This window comes from Myxine glutinosa, chromosome 1 (assembly GCF_964187855.1).
Source record: "Myxine glutinosa chromosome 1, kmMyxGlut1.1, whole genome shotgun sequence".
NCBI lineage: Eukaryota > Metazoa > Chordata > Myxini > Myxiniformes > Myxinidae > Myxine > Myxine glutinosa.
This window is the reverse complement of record NC_136261.1, coordinates 23,641,921-23,661,633: the sequence shown is the minus strand read 5'-3', so window position 1 is coordinate 23,661,633 and position 19,713 is coordinate 23,641,921. Positions and strand designations below refer to the sequence as shown.

The window sequence follows — 19,713 nt, the reverse complement described above, 5'->3', positions numbered from 1 at the left end:
GACAAGAATAATTGGTACTTGAAATGTTCGCATTTTTTCCATCGTGTTACCTTTCCAACAAAACCTTGCTTTCTTTATGTTTGTGTTGGTTTTTTTATTGGATTCGCTGTTTTTTTTAATCTTTGGCATTTTGATCCAAATGCTGTTGTGATTAATTGTACACGCGTGGTTCTCCATAAAGCAGGGCAGCCAGGAGAACTGTTTGTGTCACGATTGTTGTAATTGTTAAACGGGACCGATTTTGGATGCATTTTGGGAATCCTGTGTGCCGTGCATCTGCCCGTGGCTCAAACGGTGCATTGTTGCTGCACGAATGTGAAATAAAATGAATGAACATTATACATGGCTTTGCAGAACTAAACTAATTGTACAAAATAGTGTTAAATGAAAACATAAGATTTTCTTCGCCACCCTTTCGTATAAACCGTCAGGCCAGAACTTCACATACACCAACTTCAAAATACGGATTTCTCTGTTGTAATGTTTGGATGTTTGTGTTGTGACGTCGCCTTACATACCTGACGACGTGAGGACGATCATCTGTCATCCCAGTATAATAACGCTGTGCACTAATTACATTCAAGCAAACGATGTCAAACAAAACGAAAATGTACTATCTATTTATTATGCACACATGATAATTCGGGTGGGAGAATGTACACTTGATGCATTTTGCTTTTGTTTGCCTCATTCACGGTAAAATGTTTTCAGGCTATTTTTAAGCAGCATAAACTTTTCCTCTTTTTCGTCACATGTGTTGTATTTAAAGCTAATTACTTTTCCTTGTTAATCACCAAAAATTGCTTGAAGATTTAAAGAATCTTTTTCCAAAGAGCTAATTTTTTGGATGAAAGCTAATGTACCGAAGTAAAAGTAATATGTCAGTAGTGTATATATGTTGCTTCTGGGACACTCTCATTTTCCCATTGACTTACATGTTAATTTTTCCCCTCCCTCATTGCCCCTAAACACCTCTATTTCTCTCACCCTGTTCTTTACGAACCTTCTAACCTTTTGACATGTTATCCTTATTCATTAGACCACTTAAACAATGGTCCTTCTGTGTGAACCTGTGATCCTTCTGACCTTATGGACCTTTTAACCTTTTACTCTTAATATCATCTGGTGAATCATCTTTGACCCACTCAAACAACGACCCTACAAATATTTGTTTATGTGTGGGAAATAATTTAATTCTCCTACAACTCTCCTCACCGTCTAATACATTAACAAAAAATATGTTTGAGTTTGGTTCTTTATTAAGATATTTTAACTGAGCTAAGATAAAATGGTAAACCTCCCTCAATGTTCTTGTTTGAGCGCCTCCAGTGCCACACACTTTTTGGTAGGCTCTGCCCACCTTTTGTTAAGCTCCGTCCACTTTTTGGTAAACCCCGCCCACTTTTGGTAAGCCACGCCCACCTTTTACTAAGCCCCGCCCACTTTTTGTTAGGCCACGCCCACTTTTTGCTATGTCCCGCCCACTTTTGCTACGCTCCGCCCACTTTTGCTAAGTCCCACCCACTTTATAAACTCTTCAGCATTGTATCATTTCCAGGTAATACATTACATCATTTTCAGGGAATTTCCATCACATCATTTCCAGTTAAGACACGCCCAGGGAATTTCCACAGGAAATGACACACACCCAGCCCTTCTTATAAAAGGCACCGACCACACAGGCTTTTTCAAACACGCTTTCTGCTTCACTTGAGAATGGACTCCTATGCCGAAATGGAATGGGATAACTTTGCTATTCCTTGGAGTCCTACTACCTGTGTAGAACTCAACCTTCAGATTGATGAACTGGACTCGAACCTCTTATCAATGGAGGTAAGTTTGTTTATTTATTTATTTATTTATTTAATTTTTTTTTTTTTTTTTTTTTTTTAGATGAGACTCATGTAAGAGTTAACAAAGTTTATTTTAATATTCATAGAGCTTGATTTATACAAATAAAAATATTGTATTAAATTAATACATTGTTATTTTCTTTCACAGGAAATTGTATCTGAGATACGAAATGAAAATTCTGCTTTTAACACAACTTGGGATGAAGTTATTTTTTTGTTTGAAGACATTTTGAACAACCAAGACCCCCAGAACGAGTTCTACCTTGATGACCCAGCCAAAGAGTTATACCTTGGAGATCCACAAAATCCTGAAAAAGAGTTTTACCATGATGATACTTGTTGTGGGTTATCAAAACAAAACCCACTGAACAAGTTCTACCTTGATGAGCCAGAATACAAGTCATACATTGGAGACCCACAAATTTCTGAAAATTGGGAAAGGGGAGTTCTCCCTGATGGTCCGCAGTTATACTATGTGAGACACATCATAGAAACCCTAAAAAATTGTGAAATGGGAATTCTCCCTGATGGTCCGCAGTTATACTATGTGAGACACATCATAGAAACCCTAAAAAATTGGGCAAGGAGAGTTCTCCCTGATGGTCCGCAGTTATACTATGTGAGACACATCATAGAAACCCTAAAAAATTGGGAAACGGGAATTCTCCCTGATGGTCCGCAGTTATACTATGTGAGACACATCATAGAAACCCTAAAAAATTGGGCAAGGAGAGTTCTCCCTGATGGTCCGCAGTTATACTATGTGAGACACATCATAGAAACCCTAAAAAATTGGGAAAGGGAAGTTTTCCCTGATGGTCCGCAGTTATACTATGTGAGACTTATCACGGAAACCCCAAATATTTCTGAAAATTGTGGTTCTACCTTGGGGACTTGGAAAGATGGTTATATTTTTGGAGACTCGGAATGGGGGTTTTGTTTTGATGACTCGGAATGTGATACCTATCTTGGAGGCTCAACAGGAATGTGGTTATACCTTGGGAACTTGGAAAGTTGGTTTTATTTTGGAGACTCTACCTGTGGGGTCCATCTTGGAGACTCTTTGGATTCTAAAGCAATGAACAATGTTCTTTGTTTAATGACGCTTGATTTAAGCAATATCAAGAAAGTTCGAGGAAGAAAATGCTGGAAAATTCTTTCTTCCCATTTCTACTTCTTCAAACTTGAAAGCCTTGAAAGACAGAATTGGAAGAAGAGGAAAAAAAAAAAATGAAATACATATTTTTTAAAAAGAAGAAAAAAAAGATTATGTTAGGGTTTGGGTGGGATTTTGAATGTGAGGGTTAGGGATGGGGTTGGGTTAGGGATGGGGTTGGGTTAGGGTTGGGATTTTGAATGTGAGGGTTGGGGTTGGGTTAGGGATGGGATTGGGTTAGGGTTGGGATTTTGAATGTGAGGGTTAGGGATGGGTTGGGGTTGGGTTAGGGATGGGGTTGGGTTAGGGTTGGGATTTTGAATGTGAGGGTTAGGGATGGGGTTGGGTTAGGGATGGGGTTGGGTTAGGGATGGGGTTGGGTTAGGGATGGGGTTGGGTTAGGGATTGGGTCGGGTTAGGGATGGGGTTGGGTTAGGAATGGGTTGGGTTAGGGATGGGGTTGGGTTAGGGATGGGTTTGGGTTAGGGATGGGTTTGGGTTAGGGATGGGTTTGGGTTAGGGATGGGGTTGGGTTAGGGTTTGTATATTATTATGACTCACTCACACATACACAAAAGTTAAGCCCCAACTGGAAAGTTGAGGGATTCTGTGTTTGGGGTTCACAGATTTAAAAACGTATCCCCATTATACACACACAAAAGTTAAGCCCCAACTGAAAAGTTGTGGGATTCTGTGTTTGGGGTTCACAGATTTAAAAACGTATCCCCATTATACACACTCAAAAGTTAAGCCCCAACTGAAAAGTTGTGGGATTCTGTGTTTGGGGTTCACAGATTTAAAAACGTATCCCCATTATACACACACAAAAGTCAAGCCCCAACTGAAAAGTTGTGGGATTCTGTGTTTGGGGTTCACAGATTTAAAAACGTATCCCCATTATACACACACAAAAGTTAAGCCCCAACTAAAAAGTTGTGGGATTCTGTGTTTGGGGTTCACAGATTTAAAAACGTATCCCCATTATACACACACAAAAGTTAAGCCCCAACTAAAAAGTTGTGGGATTCTGTGTTTGGGGTTCACAGATTTAAAAACGTATCCCCATTACATTTTATTTATTTATTTATTATTTTCAAGGGTATTAGCTGCTTACTTGTGTTTTTTGTAATTCTTGTGAGTAAAATGAACCCAAGATTTCTTCTCCATTTAAATCATATAATTTGTAGGTCCAAGGGACTGTATCCATTACATCAACGATTTTAAATAATTCATTAGTCCATCTCTTTGTATAACCTTTCTCAAAATGGCTTTTCCATTTGTATATTCTTACAATATCACCAACTTTAAACTTGGGCTTTCTCAAATTAATCTCCTTTTCATATTCTAATTTTGTAAATGTTTCTGATGGTTTTGATTTTGTTGATGAATGAACTGTATTATTGTAATTATCTACAATATCCTGAATTAAATACACCCATTTTTGAGAACTGAGTTGTGTGAATTTTTTATATAATTTCTCTTTTAAAGTACGATTAAAACGCTCAATAACAACTGCCTTTCCTTCATTAAAGGTGCTGTATAATTTAATACCCTTCCCCTTAAGAAATTTCATGAATATTTTGTTATAGAACTCTGTTCCCTCATCAGTCCATAACTTCTTTGGTTTCCTTTTATCCCGATCAAATATTCGCTTAAAGGCTAACATTAAAGTATCACCCCTTTTATTTTTTAAAGGGACAACCCAGGCAAATCTACTCCTCAAATCAATAACGGTTAAAGCATACCTGTATCCCCTGTCATTATTCAATTCAATTAAATCAGCGGACCATATGTGGTCGGTGTATTTAGAATAAACCTTCCTTCTTTTAAACTTTGTGATTATAGGTTTGTGTAATTCTTCAGCCAAAAGCTCCTCAGTCTTGATGACATCATTAGAGCCTAATAGTTTTTTGAGGAATAACCAAGACCAAGTTTCAATTTAGCATTTATCAAATTTCTCACAATAAACCTATCAACTTTCTCTCTCAACGTTGGATTTTGTATCAAAGACAAATTATACAACATTTTGCTGTCGGCTTTATGTTTTTCAGTCAACGTAGTGGTATTTCCATAAGCAATATCATGCTTCATACACACTTCGTCAACCCTATTTGTAGGTTTAGACCAAGGTTTAGGATTGTCAGCCTTATCTAATCTTTTATCCAAGTTTGTTCCTGGACCACAGAAAGAATACCCTGGAAGGTGTAATTCCCCTGGAATTCCAGTTGTTGTAAATTTACTTCCTGACAGAAACTTTTGTATGTCTCCTCCACTTTTAGGAGATATGAATTGGCACTTTTTAGAGCCACACACTTGACATATTCCTTTTTGATAAACTCTATTATTTTTAGCTTTAACATAAGAGATATTTTTAGATTTAGTTTTCTTTTTACATTTGAGACAATAACTCATATTTATTTATCAGAAAAATTCCGACAGAGTATCAAAACCTTTTTGGTTTTCAACATATACATTTCAATCTTTATTTTTAAAACATAAAGAATCCTAAGGAATGCCTTCACTCTCTCCTCCATTCATTTACAAATAAAAACTAACTAAAGTCAATGACACCAACATCATCAATCACATAATCTTTTCCTTCTTCTTCTTCTTCTTCACCACTTTCTCGTTTAAATCTCCTCCCTGAAATTGAAGACATTGACGTTGTTATTTTTGAAACCATTATCTTCATAAGAGTTGTTAATTCTTTAATTTCCTCTTCTGTGCGTTGAGATTGATTTATTTGCTGTAATACACTCAATCTTTTACGAATCTCACTGATTTCCATCTTTTTATATTTTTCCTCCCTCTCTCTTTGCTCCCTTTCCTCCCTCTCCTCCTTCTCCTTTTTCTCCCTCTCCTCCTCCTTTTTCTCCCTCTCCTCCTCCTTTTTCTCCCTCTCCTCCTTCTCCTCCCTCTCCCTTTCCTCCTTCTCCTTTTTCTCTCTTTCCTCCTTCTCTTCTTCAACTCCTTCCTCATCCCTTGCTACCCTTGAGTTTGAACCCCAAAGAATATTATACATATACTCATCTGGATTTTGAGATATTCTTGTATCTATAATTATTTTTCTCATAATAGGATACCAATAAGATTTGTTGACGATTTCTAAAAGAGTTTTATATTTCATAACTTTGAGAAGTTCATTTTTATTTAATATTTTAAACAAGTCTCTATTTGTGGGTTTAACAATATCAGTATAAGGCCAGTTTTTTATGACAAAATTCCCATGTATATGCTCCAAATCATAAGGTATGTAATACCGAGCACCCTTTTCTTGTAGGTATCCTTGAATACAAAAATTATAATTCTCTTGTAGTCTTCTTCCTGCCATTTATGTATCAGAAATATATGTGAGATTAATATTATGACAGGTAATACCACCCCATCTTCCCACTACCAAATCGGTTTGTATTCCTCGGCTTTCTATCCTTATCTCATTACCTTCCTTCTTTGTCATGCGAACCATCGCTATACTATCATATATTTTTATTTTCTTAAAATCACGTATTTGTTGTTTACTAATTGTACTTCCACATAAATCCTTATCTTCACCAAGTGGATAATATTCTTCTTTACGAGACTGATTTAAATCATGTAGGTCTTCTATGTTTATTGAAAAAGACCAATTATACCCTAAATCAGGCATATCATACCCCCATTTATTAATTCGCATATTAACTAAATGTCCTTCTTTATAAAATTTAATTGTAAGCAGGTAGTTAAATTCAATGAGGAAAGGTGTATGGTCAGTATAACCAGGTGTTGTGGTTGTAAATTTTACTTGTTTCACAAAACGTGCTGTTTTCTTTAAAGATATATATTGTGATAAATCACTGAATCTAATCAAGTCATTCGCATCTGTAGGGTTTGGATAATTGATTAATTTATAAGTATTCTTCATATTAATATTTTTACTTACACTATATTTTTGTCGTTCAGCCTGTGCCTTTGTATAATAATTTGATAAATCAATATCCTGAGAGGATTTTCCAAAGATAGAACCATCTTTTCCAACATAGGTCATTTATATTAGATAAAAAATGATATCATAAAAATTTTCATTATTGTTGAGTTGAAATAATACATATAAACATAATTGGCCACAACATTTAGAATTAATTTCTTGAACTTGGAATGTTTGATAAACACCATTCTGTAAGAATTGTATTACTTCAACAGGTGGTGGCATACCATAACTATCAAAATAATATTTATCCTGACTATTATGAATACAAACCCAATGAGAACCATTCTGTGTGTCTAAATTCATAATAATATTCTTTGTATTCTTATTTATATGTATTAATTCATCTCTCATACAAATAACCACATTATCAATTTTTAGTGTTTTACAATACTTAGCTAGTTCTATATTTGACGTTGTATTCTTTCCAAATTGTTTAAACCATTTATCCATTTATTTATGAGAAAGATACAATCCATTACCCCGTTTAGTTAGTTTAACACCCGCTTGAGCGATAGAGGAAAGCATATCTCCAACCAACAATCTAGCTTTATCAGGTAGACTTTCAAGTTTTTGAGCAAAATCTACAATTACACCACTTCCACTAATTTGTTTCTCCAACTCCTTGTTATGTCTTTCCAATTCTTTTTGAGCTTTTAGTTGTGCCTTCCTTTCGTTAGCAGTTTTTACCGCTGCTGAAATACCACCAGTCAATGCTCCCGCCGCACTTAAACCAGCAAATAAAGGAATTAGAAACGGGAGAAATCCTCCTCTTGACTCATCTATTGAATATTTCTTTAACATAGGTTTCGTCATTTTAATTTTAAGTGATCCAACATCATTTAGTGTTTTTACTTGTGTGTGTGTGAGTAAAACATCAATTCTTACAGCTCCTTTTCTTTGAATTGTATTAACATTAATAATACAAGGCTTTTGATTTTGAATACAAGATGTTAATTTATTAAGATTGATTTGATTAACATATACCCCAACCATTTATTTATGAGAAAAAACCTATGTGATATTAATCATAACACCATTATCTGTATTAATCTGTAATTCTGTTTCCTCCAAAAGCAAACAATATGCATTAACCTCTTCACTCTCCCCTCTTTCAATGTATAGAGAAGTATCCACTCGATTAGACTTTATAGTTTCCTTTTGAGAACTCAGGTCAATTGCGTAGATTGTATAAAGTTTTTGAAACGCAACCATATCCAAAATAGGATCATTATTACCATTACTTTCACACACCTTTTGGTAGGACTTGTAGGCTTCCGCATAATCATTTTTTTCCCAATCAATTTCCAATCTATCTCGTGGATAAAATGTGCCATCAAGAGAAACCCGAAGTTGTTTCACCTTAGCATTATCACTCAGCGCATTATTCTTATTAGTACCGTCCTCTCCATCTGGTTTTTTAAAAATGAGCCAGAGGTATCGTGGCTTTCCTTGAAGAACACCCAAATTCCAAGTGTAGGTAGTGTGTTCCAGTTTAACGTGTTGACATCTTCTTTTAAGGTATGATACATTTAGCGGTTTCTTTGAGTTAAGTCTTCTATTTAACATCTCTTCCGTTTTAAGATTAGGAGTATATTCACTGATATACCAACACAAATCATTAATAACAAATTTATTGTTGTCTCCAAAAGCATTTTCATCCCCAAAAAGCAACCTATTTACATTATCATTCCTTTGTAGTTGAAATCTAATTTTAAGACCATACAAAACTTTATCATAATCGCAAAATCCAAATATACCTTTAAGAGGTACTGCTACGGTAAAACTATTCACTGCTTTTGTTTCATCATTATACATTGACTTCCTTTGACTATAACCAGGGTCTGCGTTTGTACCCGTTGACATATCAGGAATAAAACCTTCAACAGCTCCCTTACCCATTCTATCACTAAACGAATATAGTGTAAATTTCATCATTTCAGATGTAGCAGAGACATAATCAACCGCTTCAACCTCTTGTGTTCCAATATACAGGCGGACACTGTCAAACATTTTCCAGAAGAAATCATTTACGAGTGTAGCATTAGTATTATTCGCAGCCTTAGTGAATTTAAATTTACACAGCAAGAAACTATCAGCTATATTCAAGTAAGTTTGTTGATTATTTATTTCAAAACTTTTTGTTCCGTTTGAATTCCAGTCTGTTCCTGTTATAGCATTTACCTTAAAATAGTCTTCCTTTTTAGTGGAGTTTGAAATGATAATCGTATCATCCAAATCATAGATACTATCAATCGCTTCCATACTTGTATTTATATAGCATTAAAATTGTTGAAACCCTGACCCAAGTATTTTAATGATTTTTTGTCGTTCTTGTGAAGATAGTTGAGTTTTACCTTTTTTTATTTCTTTGATTGCTTGTAATTTATGAGACTCCTTTTGAGCATCTTTTATACTCTTTATAGCACCAGCAACGGAGCCCATGACAGAAGCAGTTGAACCAATTAGGTCTTTATGTTTAAGGATGGTTGAACCAATACCCATTAGAGTATCAATTATCCCATCTCCTTTATTTCGAAATTGATGACCTACACCTCGTTGTCTCTTAGGTTTATAGTATCCTCTACCCACATACCTTGTATAGTCTGGTGAAAGGAACATGCCCTCCCCTGTAATTATTTTATATTTTCCCAACTCGTGTTTTCTCACAATAACCATTATTTATTTATTGAAAAACTTCACGTAGGTGAATTCTGATGGATATAATTTCATCATTAAAGGATATCATACGATTATCTTGGTCGGTTATCCTAAAATTTACTCTGTATATGGTTTTTCCTGACACAGGTAAATAGACAAGATTTTTTGGTTCCATATTAAATTTATAACCAATCGGGGTTGAGTATGCACTGAATGAAAATATTGTATTTGTTCTTATTCCATCGTTATAAGCACCATCAATCAAATCACAATGAATTAATACTGAATTTATACCGGAGGATATTTGGATAACATTATCACTGTAAAACGTCCCGTTATTTTCAATCTTTTTTGAAGAGAAACCCAATAGCTCTCTAAACGAATTTTCAATCGTGAAATCAACTTTATAATTATTTTTAAGTTTAATAGTTGATTTTGAAGTGTGTTTTTGAATATCTATTACAATATTTTTTGGTTCATCACCTTTTTCTTTCATAAGGCGAGAGACTTCTGAAGATATTTGAGAAATCTCGTAAGCTCCAGGTGAAACGGTTATAGTTTTATATCCACTTCCTGGATTATAACTAAACTTGTTGTTTTTCTCTGTGATATTAAACAAGGTATTATAAGTTTCCATTGACAATAAAGATGCCTCATATGAGGTAAGGGGGTCAAGTTGTAGTGGGTAAGGGAATGAAGCTGTGTAATCGCTCGTTGTGAAATTAAAACTAAGAATTGTGCTTCTCATCTTATTTAATATCTAATAAAATATCTTTGTATTGACATTTATTAATTATTTTCATATTCATCAACTGATCTAAAATGGCTGAGGATTCATTAAAACAATTGTTGTTTCCAGCCTTCTTACTACCTAACAACAATAATAGCCTATTAACTAATTGTGATGGGTCATTTGGAAGAAAACTAACACCCGAACCAAGCTTACTTAAAGCATCAATAATATGTTTCTCCTTCTCATTCTTCTTACTTTTACCAGCAACAGAAACTCCATAATCAAGTGCATTTAACAACTCAATATATACCCTATCTTCCTCTCTTTCCATATCAAGTGGTTCCTCAAAATATTTTGAACCGCTGAATCCGGGGTTTGTTAGAAGAAACATTAATCTTGGAGTTAATTTAACATTTGGTTGAGTAGAACTCAAGAACATCAATTCATCATTAAATATCAATACCTTTTCTTCCACAAGATGAAACACTGCTGGTTCTTCTGTTGGAATGAGACCTGCTCTGGTTTTTGAACCCGCCGAATATTCATTGTTTTGAAGAGCTTCCACAACATAATTAGGGGGTTGATTTACCTGCTCAAGTTTCCGAAATAATCCCTCGTCATCATATTCTAATTCACCAAGTTCTTGTTTTGTTATCTGACTAAAATCTTTGAGCATTTGAAGTTTTTTCGGAGTAAATTCTACCGTGGGAACTGTAGGTGATTGTTGAGTTTTCAAAAGTGGTTTAAAGAATTTCTCTTGTTTTCTTTCAAAGGCTTCTTCACCAGTTAGTTTCTGTCTCCGTTTCTTCTTTATCTCTTCCTGTTGTTTAACAACTTTTGAAACTAATTGTTGATGTTCCTTAAACTTTCTTTCTCTTTCTTCGGTATTCATTTTCTGTATTTATTTATTGAAAAATATCATTTAATGAATTGTAAAGGTCAATGGGAAAATTTTCCTTTTCTTCATCATTATAGTAAATGTGTTGAAATAAATCTTTTTCTTTAAATATTTCATCAAATTCTTTATTGGTATTAATACGAGTTGTTATTTCTTCTTCACTAATACTTGTATCTCTGCTTTTCATACGTTTGCGTTGAATCTCCTCATCGATATCAAAACCGAATGATCAAAACCGAAATCTTAACTCCATCACCACACAATTGTTTAATAATTTGTCTCATTCCTTCAGGATTAGTTTCTAAAATCCCAAGACCATTAGATTTTACTTTATTTAACTCACTCTTACAATGTGAATATTTTGTAGAACCAAGAGAGACCTCCTCAAATATTTGACCTTCGTTCCTCAATCGCATATGTTCCTCCATTGAAATGTAGTAATAATCTTTCCCTTCTACTTCTCCTGGTCGCTTTGCTCTGGTTGTAGTACTCACAAAACGAATCATAGGGTGTTTTTTAAAAAAACTTACAATCTTTTCATTTTTACTATTCAAGAGTTTAGATTTATGAAAGTTCTTTCCAGAAGCAGATTTACCCACAAGGTTAATAATAATTGTTGTCATTTATATATGTAATTATGTTTAAAATAAAAATACATCCTTTAATATCTCATCTTGTTTCACAACAATATATTTATATTTTCCAATCGTGTGCTTCATATAATTTTCAAATTCTTTTTTACTACATAACGTAGAGCAATTATCTCTCCAAAAATTATTTACATCTATTGAATTTAACTTAAATAAAATAAAAGTATTGGCATTGTTTCTTATTGAGCGTCGAGGGAGTTGAAAATATGACTGACTAAGATAAATACAATTACAAGAAGAATGTCTCCCTCTTGTATAGTAGCTGTCCATTACTGTTTGGTTTCTCTCATTAACACAATCATCAAAGATGACGAGGTTCTTTTTTGATTTATCTAAATCTTGAGGTGAAGGTATATCATCCGTATTATCACTGAGAATACAAGTTATGGGTTTTGGTTTCGATTTTGATTTCTGTGTATCACAAAATAATTGTATTATATCTTCAATATTATAATCATTTAGTTTGTTTTGAAGTTTAAATAAACCGATAATGTCTTCCTTTTTAAGACCTGCATTAAAACCCTGTGAGAGTAGTTGATACTCGGGTTGAAAACTAGACTTTGTAAAAATTATTAAATTATCATAATCTAAAAAATTAGGACCAAGGAGCATCTTTAAAAGTAAACAGGTTTTTCCACATCCGCTTGAACCAACTATTAGACATCTCAATGAATTTGGAATGTTTTTATGGTTATTAAATTTTATCTTATTTTCCCAAACGGGTAAAAAATCATTCATTTATATATTTGGAAAACAAGTCATCTAACTTTTTTTGAGCTATTTTAGAAACTCTATATTTTATCCTGAGTTCGGGTTTAATTTCAAAATAATTCATTATTTTATTTATATAGTATCTTGTATTAACATTTCCATTAAAATTATTTTGAATAATAAATATCATTAAACCCTTATACATTTCCTCAATACAAATAGTCTCTTCCCTTGAAAGAAATGGTGTATTATCATCACAATACTTAACATTCATCTCTCTTATTAATCTTGTAAAGTAATTCATTTTTGGTTCTAATTTAAAAGAGTTATATATTTTTTTATATTTTTTATTATCATTAATTAAAATTAAATCACAGAAAATACATTGTTTATATGAACCCTCATTATTAAGCCCTATTCTATCACAAGCCGGACAATTCTCTAATTTATCATATGGAGAGTCTGGAAATTCTAAATATCCTTCAGAACTTATCATATTTATATGGTAAATTTTTACTTAAACTAAACGCAAGTTTATTCATTAATAAATACAATGTTTCAAAGCACAAAAGACAAATTTCACTCAATCTCTACTTCAGTGAAAGATATAGAAAAATATGTCAAAGATGTTAAATTGAACAAAGATAAATATGGAAATTTTTGGGTAAAACCAGTTATGGAAAATAACATGAGCCCCTCTATTTCATTTAAAGGAAGAGCTCTAACTATACCTGGAAAGACATCCATTAAAGTAAATCTAACAAAAGTTTCTCCTCTACTCCTGGCAATTTATTCAAAGCTTGAAAAAGTGATTGACCACGATACTTTGAAAAAGAATGATAAGACCATCAACAATACTCGTGGAGAAATTTGTATTTACTTTAATAATCCAAAGGGTGTAGATCTAAGTAAAATGAATGATGTTAATATTTCTGGTGAAATGTCATTTCGTTCTATGATAGTTAGAGATTATTTAAAGATAACTTTTGATATTAAAAATGTAGAGATTGAATCCGTTAATGAAAGAAAGTATATTGGTATAGATGGAAAGGTTTTTTCTGCTAATTAAATATGAGTCATTACAGCAGTGAAGATTTTACTATTTCATTGAACTCGGACGATAGTGATGATAGTATTTCATTGAACTCGGACGATGGTGATGATAGTATTTCATTGAACACAGATGATAGTTATGATACTAATAGTTTGTGCTCAAATGATAGTTCTGAGAGTAGCTTTATTGATGACTCTGAGTATGATTCTGAGTATTCATGTGATAGTTATGACTTAGATGATTCTGAGTGAAAAAGTGTTTTAGTTTAAGCACAGTGATATATATAAAACGGAGCTGTAAAGCTCAAAAGTGTTTTATTTTAAGCACAGTGATATATATAAAACACCACGTTTTCTCACGCTATAAATATGGTTTATTGTGATACTTGCGAGAAGGAAGTAAAATATTATAAACAACATATTCTCACCGCAAAACATACATACAACATTCTTAACAAACTTTCCCCTCTTCCACCTAAAACAAAACATTGTAAGGTCTGTAAAACAACCATCCTCAAGAAGGGGTTTAAAGCCCATCTTAAAACTAACAAACACTTGTCAAAATTGTTTACTATTAAAAACTCTGATGGTGCATTCAAAGGACATATTAAAATAAGAGTCTTTAACTTCAAACCTCCTGAACCAGAGTCTATAGTTGATGCTGTAGAAATAGTTAAACCTGCTGTTCAAACGTTGATTGAAAAAACACTAAAAGAAATGAAACCACTTAAATTTTATATGGGAGTAAAATTAGAAATGACAAAGGACGAAGGAGTTATAGATACACCATACATGAGAACTGAGCCACACTTTATATCTTCATATCAAGATTTTAAAACATCAGGAGTCTATGATGAACTTATTAAACAAGAGCAAGATGTGGATAATTCAATCGTAGGAAGTGGATTCAATATAGGAAAAATTATTTACATAGACATTCATATTCTTAAATCAGATCCTCTAAAAGCTTCTTCTTACATTGATTTACCCAGTGTTATCAAAAATAGAAAAGCAGTTATCAATATCAAAAATAAAGACAATAAATGTTTTCTCTGGTCTATTCTAGCACACTTACATCCTCCACATTTTCATGATGAAAGAGTATCTCATTATAAAAAATATGAGAATACATTAAATACGAAAGATCTAAAGTTTCCGATGACTTTAAATGATATTCCTAAATTTGAAAAGTTGAATAATTTATCAGTTAATGTTTATGGTCTAACCGAAACAAACAACATTCAGGTTTTAAAGCTTTCTGACAGTTGTAAACAAACTCATATTAATCTTCTATATTTTAATTCAGACGAAAATTCACATTATACATACATCAAAGATATTACAAAATTAATAAAACCACAAGTATGTAAAAGAACAAATAAAATATATATTTGTATGCGTTGTCTTAACTTCTTCCATACACAAGAAAGATTAGATAAACATTCAAATTATTGTGGTGAACATAAATCAACGGTAATCAACATGCCTAAAAAAGACTCAAAGATCACATTCAAAGATGAAAAGAAAACAATAAAACATCCATTTGTTATATATGCTGATTTTGAAAGTATTTTAGAAAAAATTGATACTGCTTCTCCAGATCCAAAAGAATCATACACAAATAAATATCAAAAACATACTCCTTGTGGTTTTTGTTATTATATCAAATCATCCGTTGGTGATAAATATAACAAGTTAGAGATGTATAGAGGCTCAAATACCCCAGAGGAGTTTGTGAAACGACTAGAAAAAGACTGTGTTCGATTAACCAAGATAATGAGAGAAACCAATAAACCAATGTCCTTAACAAGTAAAGAAAAAAGGGAATTTATAAAAAACAATGTCTGTCATATTTGTGAGGAGAAAATTGGTAAAGGTCTAAAGGTTAGAGACCATTGTCATCTCACTGGTAAATATAGAGGTCCGGCTCATCAAAGTTGTAATATTAATTATCAACTCCCCTCTTTCATTCCTGTCTTTCTTCATAACAACGCTCATTATGATACACATCTATTTATCAAGGAACTCTCAAAGACTTCTGGAAGTATCTCAGCAATTCCAAACACGGATCAGAAATACATTTCATTCACAAAAACAATTCACACATCTCCTATTACTCATATCAGATTTCTTGATACATTTAAATTCATGGCAAGTCCATTGGCTAACTTGGTTCAAAATCTAAAAGAGTTTCCATGTCTTTCAGAGTATTTTTTAGATAAAGATTTTCTAACACAAAAGGGAATTTACCCCTATGACTATATGGACTCATTTGAGAGATTCAATGAAACACAACTTCCTTTAAAAGAAAATTTCTATAACAAATTAAATAATAGTCATATATCTGATAAAGATTATGTACACGCACAAAATGTTTGGAAAAAATATAACATTAAGAATCTTGGTGAGTATCACGATTTGTACCTCAAAACTGATGTGCTTTTGTTGGCCGATGTATTTGAAGCCTTTAGATCTGTTTGTCGCACTGGATATGGATTGGATCCTGCTCACTACTACACAGCACCTGGATTGGCCTGGAGTGCGATGTTGAAAATGACAAAACAAGATTTGGATTTGATAACCGATGTTGATATGCTTTTGATGATTGAAAAGGCAAAAAGAGGTGGAATTTCACAAGTCTGCTCGAGTAGATACGCAAAAGCAAATAACAAATATCTTCCAAATTATGATCCAACGAAAGAGAGTTCTTACTTGATGTACTATGACGCGAACAACCTGTATGGCTGGGCAATGTCTCAGGCTCTTCCTTATGGAAAACTTAGATGGGTAAAGGAAAAAGACTACAAAAACGTTTTACAAGATGTATGTATCTCTACACAAAAAGAATTGGATGAAGAAAAAGTTGGTTATTATTTTGAAATTGATTTAAAATATCCAGAGGAACTCCATAACCTACACAAAGATCTCCCATTTGCTTGTGAGAAAGAAAGTCCAAAGAAAGAATGGTTGAGTGATTATCAACGATCGTTTGATATAGGTGAATCAACAGAAAAATTACTTACTACATTATATAACAAGAAAAATTATGTTCTACACCAAAGAAATTTGCGACAATATTTATCAAAAGGTCTAAGAGTAGAGAAGATCCATAGGGTTCTAAAGTTCAATCAAAGTCATTGGTTAAAGGGGTACATTGATTTTAATACACAAAGAAGAACAGAGTCAAAAACAGATTTTGAGAAAGACTTTTATAAATTGATGAATAATGCGGTCTTTGGTAAGACTATGGAGAATGTGAGGAAAAGACAAAATATCAGACTATCAACATCTTGGGAACAAGCATCAAAATTAATTAATAGACCGAGTTTTACTCGAGCTGAGGTCTTTACTGAGAACTTTTGTGCGATCCATTTGATTAAAGAGAGTATTGAAATGAACAAACCTATTTATATTGGAACAACAATTCTTGATTTATCAAAGTCATTAATGTATGATTACTTTTATAATAACTTGAGGAAGAAATATCAAAATGATGTTAATCTACTTTATATGGATACAGATAGTTTTATTTTGAAAATTAATACCAACGATGTTTATTCAGACATGAAAAGAGACATTAATATCTATGACACGAGTAATTACAGTCCAGAGAGTGAGTTGTTCTCTTCTAAAAATAAAAAGGTGATTGGAAAGTTCAAGGATGAATTAGGAGGAAATGTTATGAGTGAATTTGTGGGATTGAGGTCTAAGGCTTATGCTTATAAATACATTGTGAATAACGTCGAAAAGACTGATAAGAAGTTAAAAGGTGTAAAGAAAAATGTTATTAAAGAAACAATAAACTTTAAGGATTATTATAACTGTTTAACAACAAAGAAAGAAGAGTTTAGAAAGATTAATGGAATAAGAAGTTATAAACATAAATTATATTCAGAAGAGATGAATAAGAAAGCATTGGGGGCTTTTGATGATAAGAGGTTTATTTTAGAAAATGGAATTGATAGTCTCCCTTATGGTTATATAAGTATATAAGTGATAAGTTAAAAAGGGGGTTAGGGATTTTAACTGGCTACCGCCGCCTTTTTACTATTATATAAATGATAGAACCAAGTACCAACCAGACTAAAGAGTGGAGGTGTAATCAACCTTGGTATATAAATGGTAAACATAACGAATGTGAAAAATATCAAATAGGTATAATTGAAAAGACAACTGGTAAAACAATTTACAAAACAAATAAGAGAATTAATTTAAATACCGGTGAATTGGGTAAAAAAGATGGAAATATTTTTGAGTGGACGGAAAACTTTGATGGTTGTCAGGAAAATATATACTTTAATTTTAAAATGGTATGTGGCACTGGAGGCGCTCAAACAAGAACATTGAGGGAGGTTTACCATTTTATCTTAGCTCAGTTAAAATATCTTAATAAAGAACCAAACTCAAACATATTTTTTGTTAATGTATTAGACGGTGAGGAGAGTTGTAGGAGAATTAAATTATTTCCCACACATAAACAAATATTTGTAGGGTCGTTGTTTGAGTGGGTCAAAGATGATTCACCAGATGATATTAAGAGTAAAAGGTTAAAAGGTCCATAAGGTCAGAAGGATCACAGGTTCACACAGAAGGACCATTGTTTAAGTGGTCTAATGAATAAGGATAACATGTCAAAAGGTTAGAAGGTTCGTAAAGAACAGGGTGAGAGAAATAGAGGTGTTTAGGGGCAATGAGGGAGGGGAAAAATTAACATGTAAGTCAATGGGAAAATGAGAGTGTCCCAGAAGCAACATATATACACTACTTATGTCATAACATTGAAATATTCAAACACAACGATAAAGTTTAATGTACAGAAAGTAAAATATTGTTATGGTTCTCTACGCCGGCCTTCTTCTCCTTATCAAGGGGGTATTAATCCCCTTGTCTTTACTGGCCTGGTGGAACCGAGACTTATTACGTCCCTCCCGGACACATGCGGAGTAGGGTTTCGGGACTACTTTCTCGCTCGTACCTAGGTACCCGCGCTGCCCTGGGAGCGAGGAAACAAGCCACGCACGAACCACGTGTGATGGTAGTACACCGAGCGGATTGCATACACGTGGTCCGCGCAGTCTTAACTAGTGGAACCCGATTGGAGCGATCTTATTCGTGCCACGCTTAGTCAATGGAGGAAACCACAGGAACGATCGAATCAGAAAGAAAGAACAAGGGTTTAATTATTGCCACACATATATACAGTTCAAGGATGAAGAGACACAGAGTAATCCTTAAACGGTCTTAACATATCCCTGAGACAAAGAGCCCATCTCACTCACACTCACACAGGGGATTGCAGATGGGCAGGTGTTCCCCAACGCATCCAGGGATGGTCCTCGTCCAGCTCTCCACGGTCGCCGGCACGTCCCGCGAAGATGGTTGCAGGCGAAGGCAGGGACTCGTAGCGCGTCTCTCGAACAAAGGGATGATCGGGGTGAAACGGTAGAGGGCGGACTTTAGCACGGCTGACGGTTACTCAGCCTCGTTCACTCACGCGGCTGAGAATGCGCTATTTCGTTAAAAACGCGCCTGGCTGCACCTGCGTATATGTAGCGGCCAACTCTTCTCCTTCAATACACTTGGCGTTGGTTAGCACGCGCGTTCTTGTGCAATGATCAAGTTCAACAGGCAGCAGTCCTCTTGTCTCTCTCTCTCGCCGCAAGTCAAGTCCTATTAGCCCTCTGATGCAAGTCCTCCTCTGCAAGTCCTTTCGAGGGCTTTGCGCAGTGGGTTTTATCGCTACGCCCCCCAAACCTTCTGGAACTCACCAGACTCTTCTCACCACGCCCTCTGACACCACCGCCTCTGAGCTCTGATTGGCGGCTCATGCTTACCGTCATCGCTCCTGCCACTCTGCCTCGACTCCGCCCCGATCCTCCTCTGCCTCCCTCGTGTTAACTTGCCCAATATGAACCAACGTTAACAAACTGGATTGAGGCTACGGACATAGGATGATCGGTGGCAGTAGGGCCTATCTCCCTGGCTCCTACCCAACGCAGAGTTAACACTGGAAGGGAACTAAGCTCACAAATAC

At 34.2% G+C, this 19,713-nt stretch overlaps 1 protein-coding gene across 1 annotated transcript in view; it reads left to right on the top strand.

The window, feature by feature from the left end:
• LOC137416116 (carnitine O-palmitoyltransferase 2, mitochondrial-like) overlaps nt 1–19,713 on the top strand; it is a 1,201,140-nt gene that overhangs the window by 907,263 nt on the left and 274,164 nt on the right. The gene's annotated exons all lie outside the window — the stretch shown is intronic.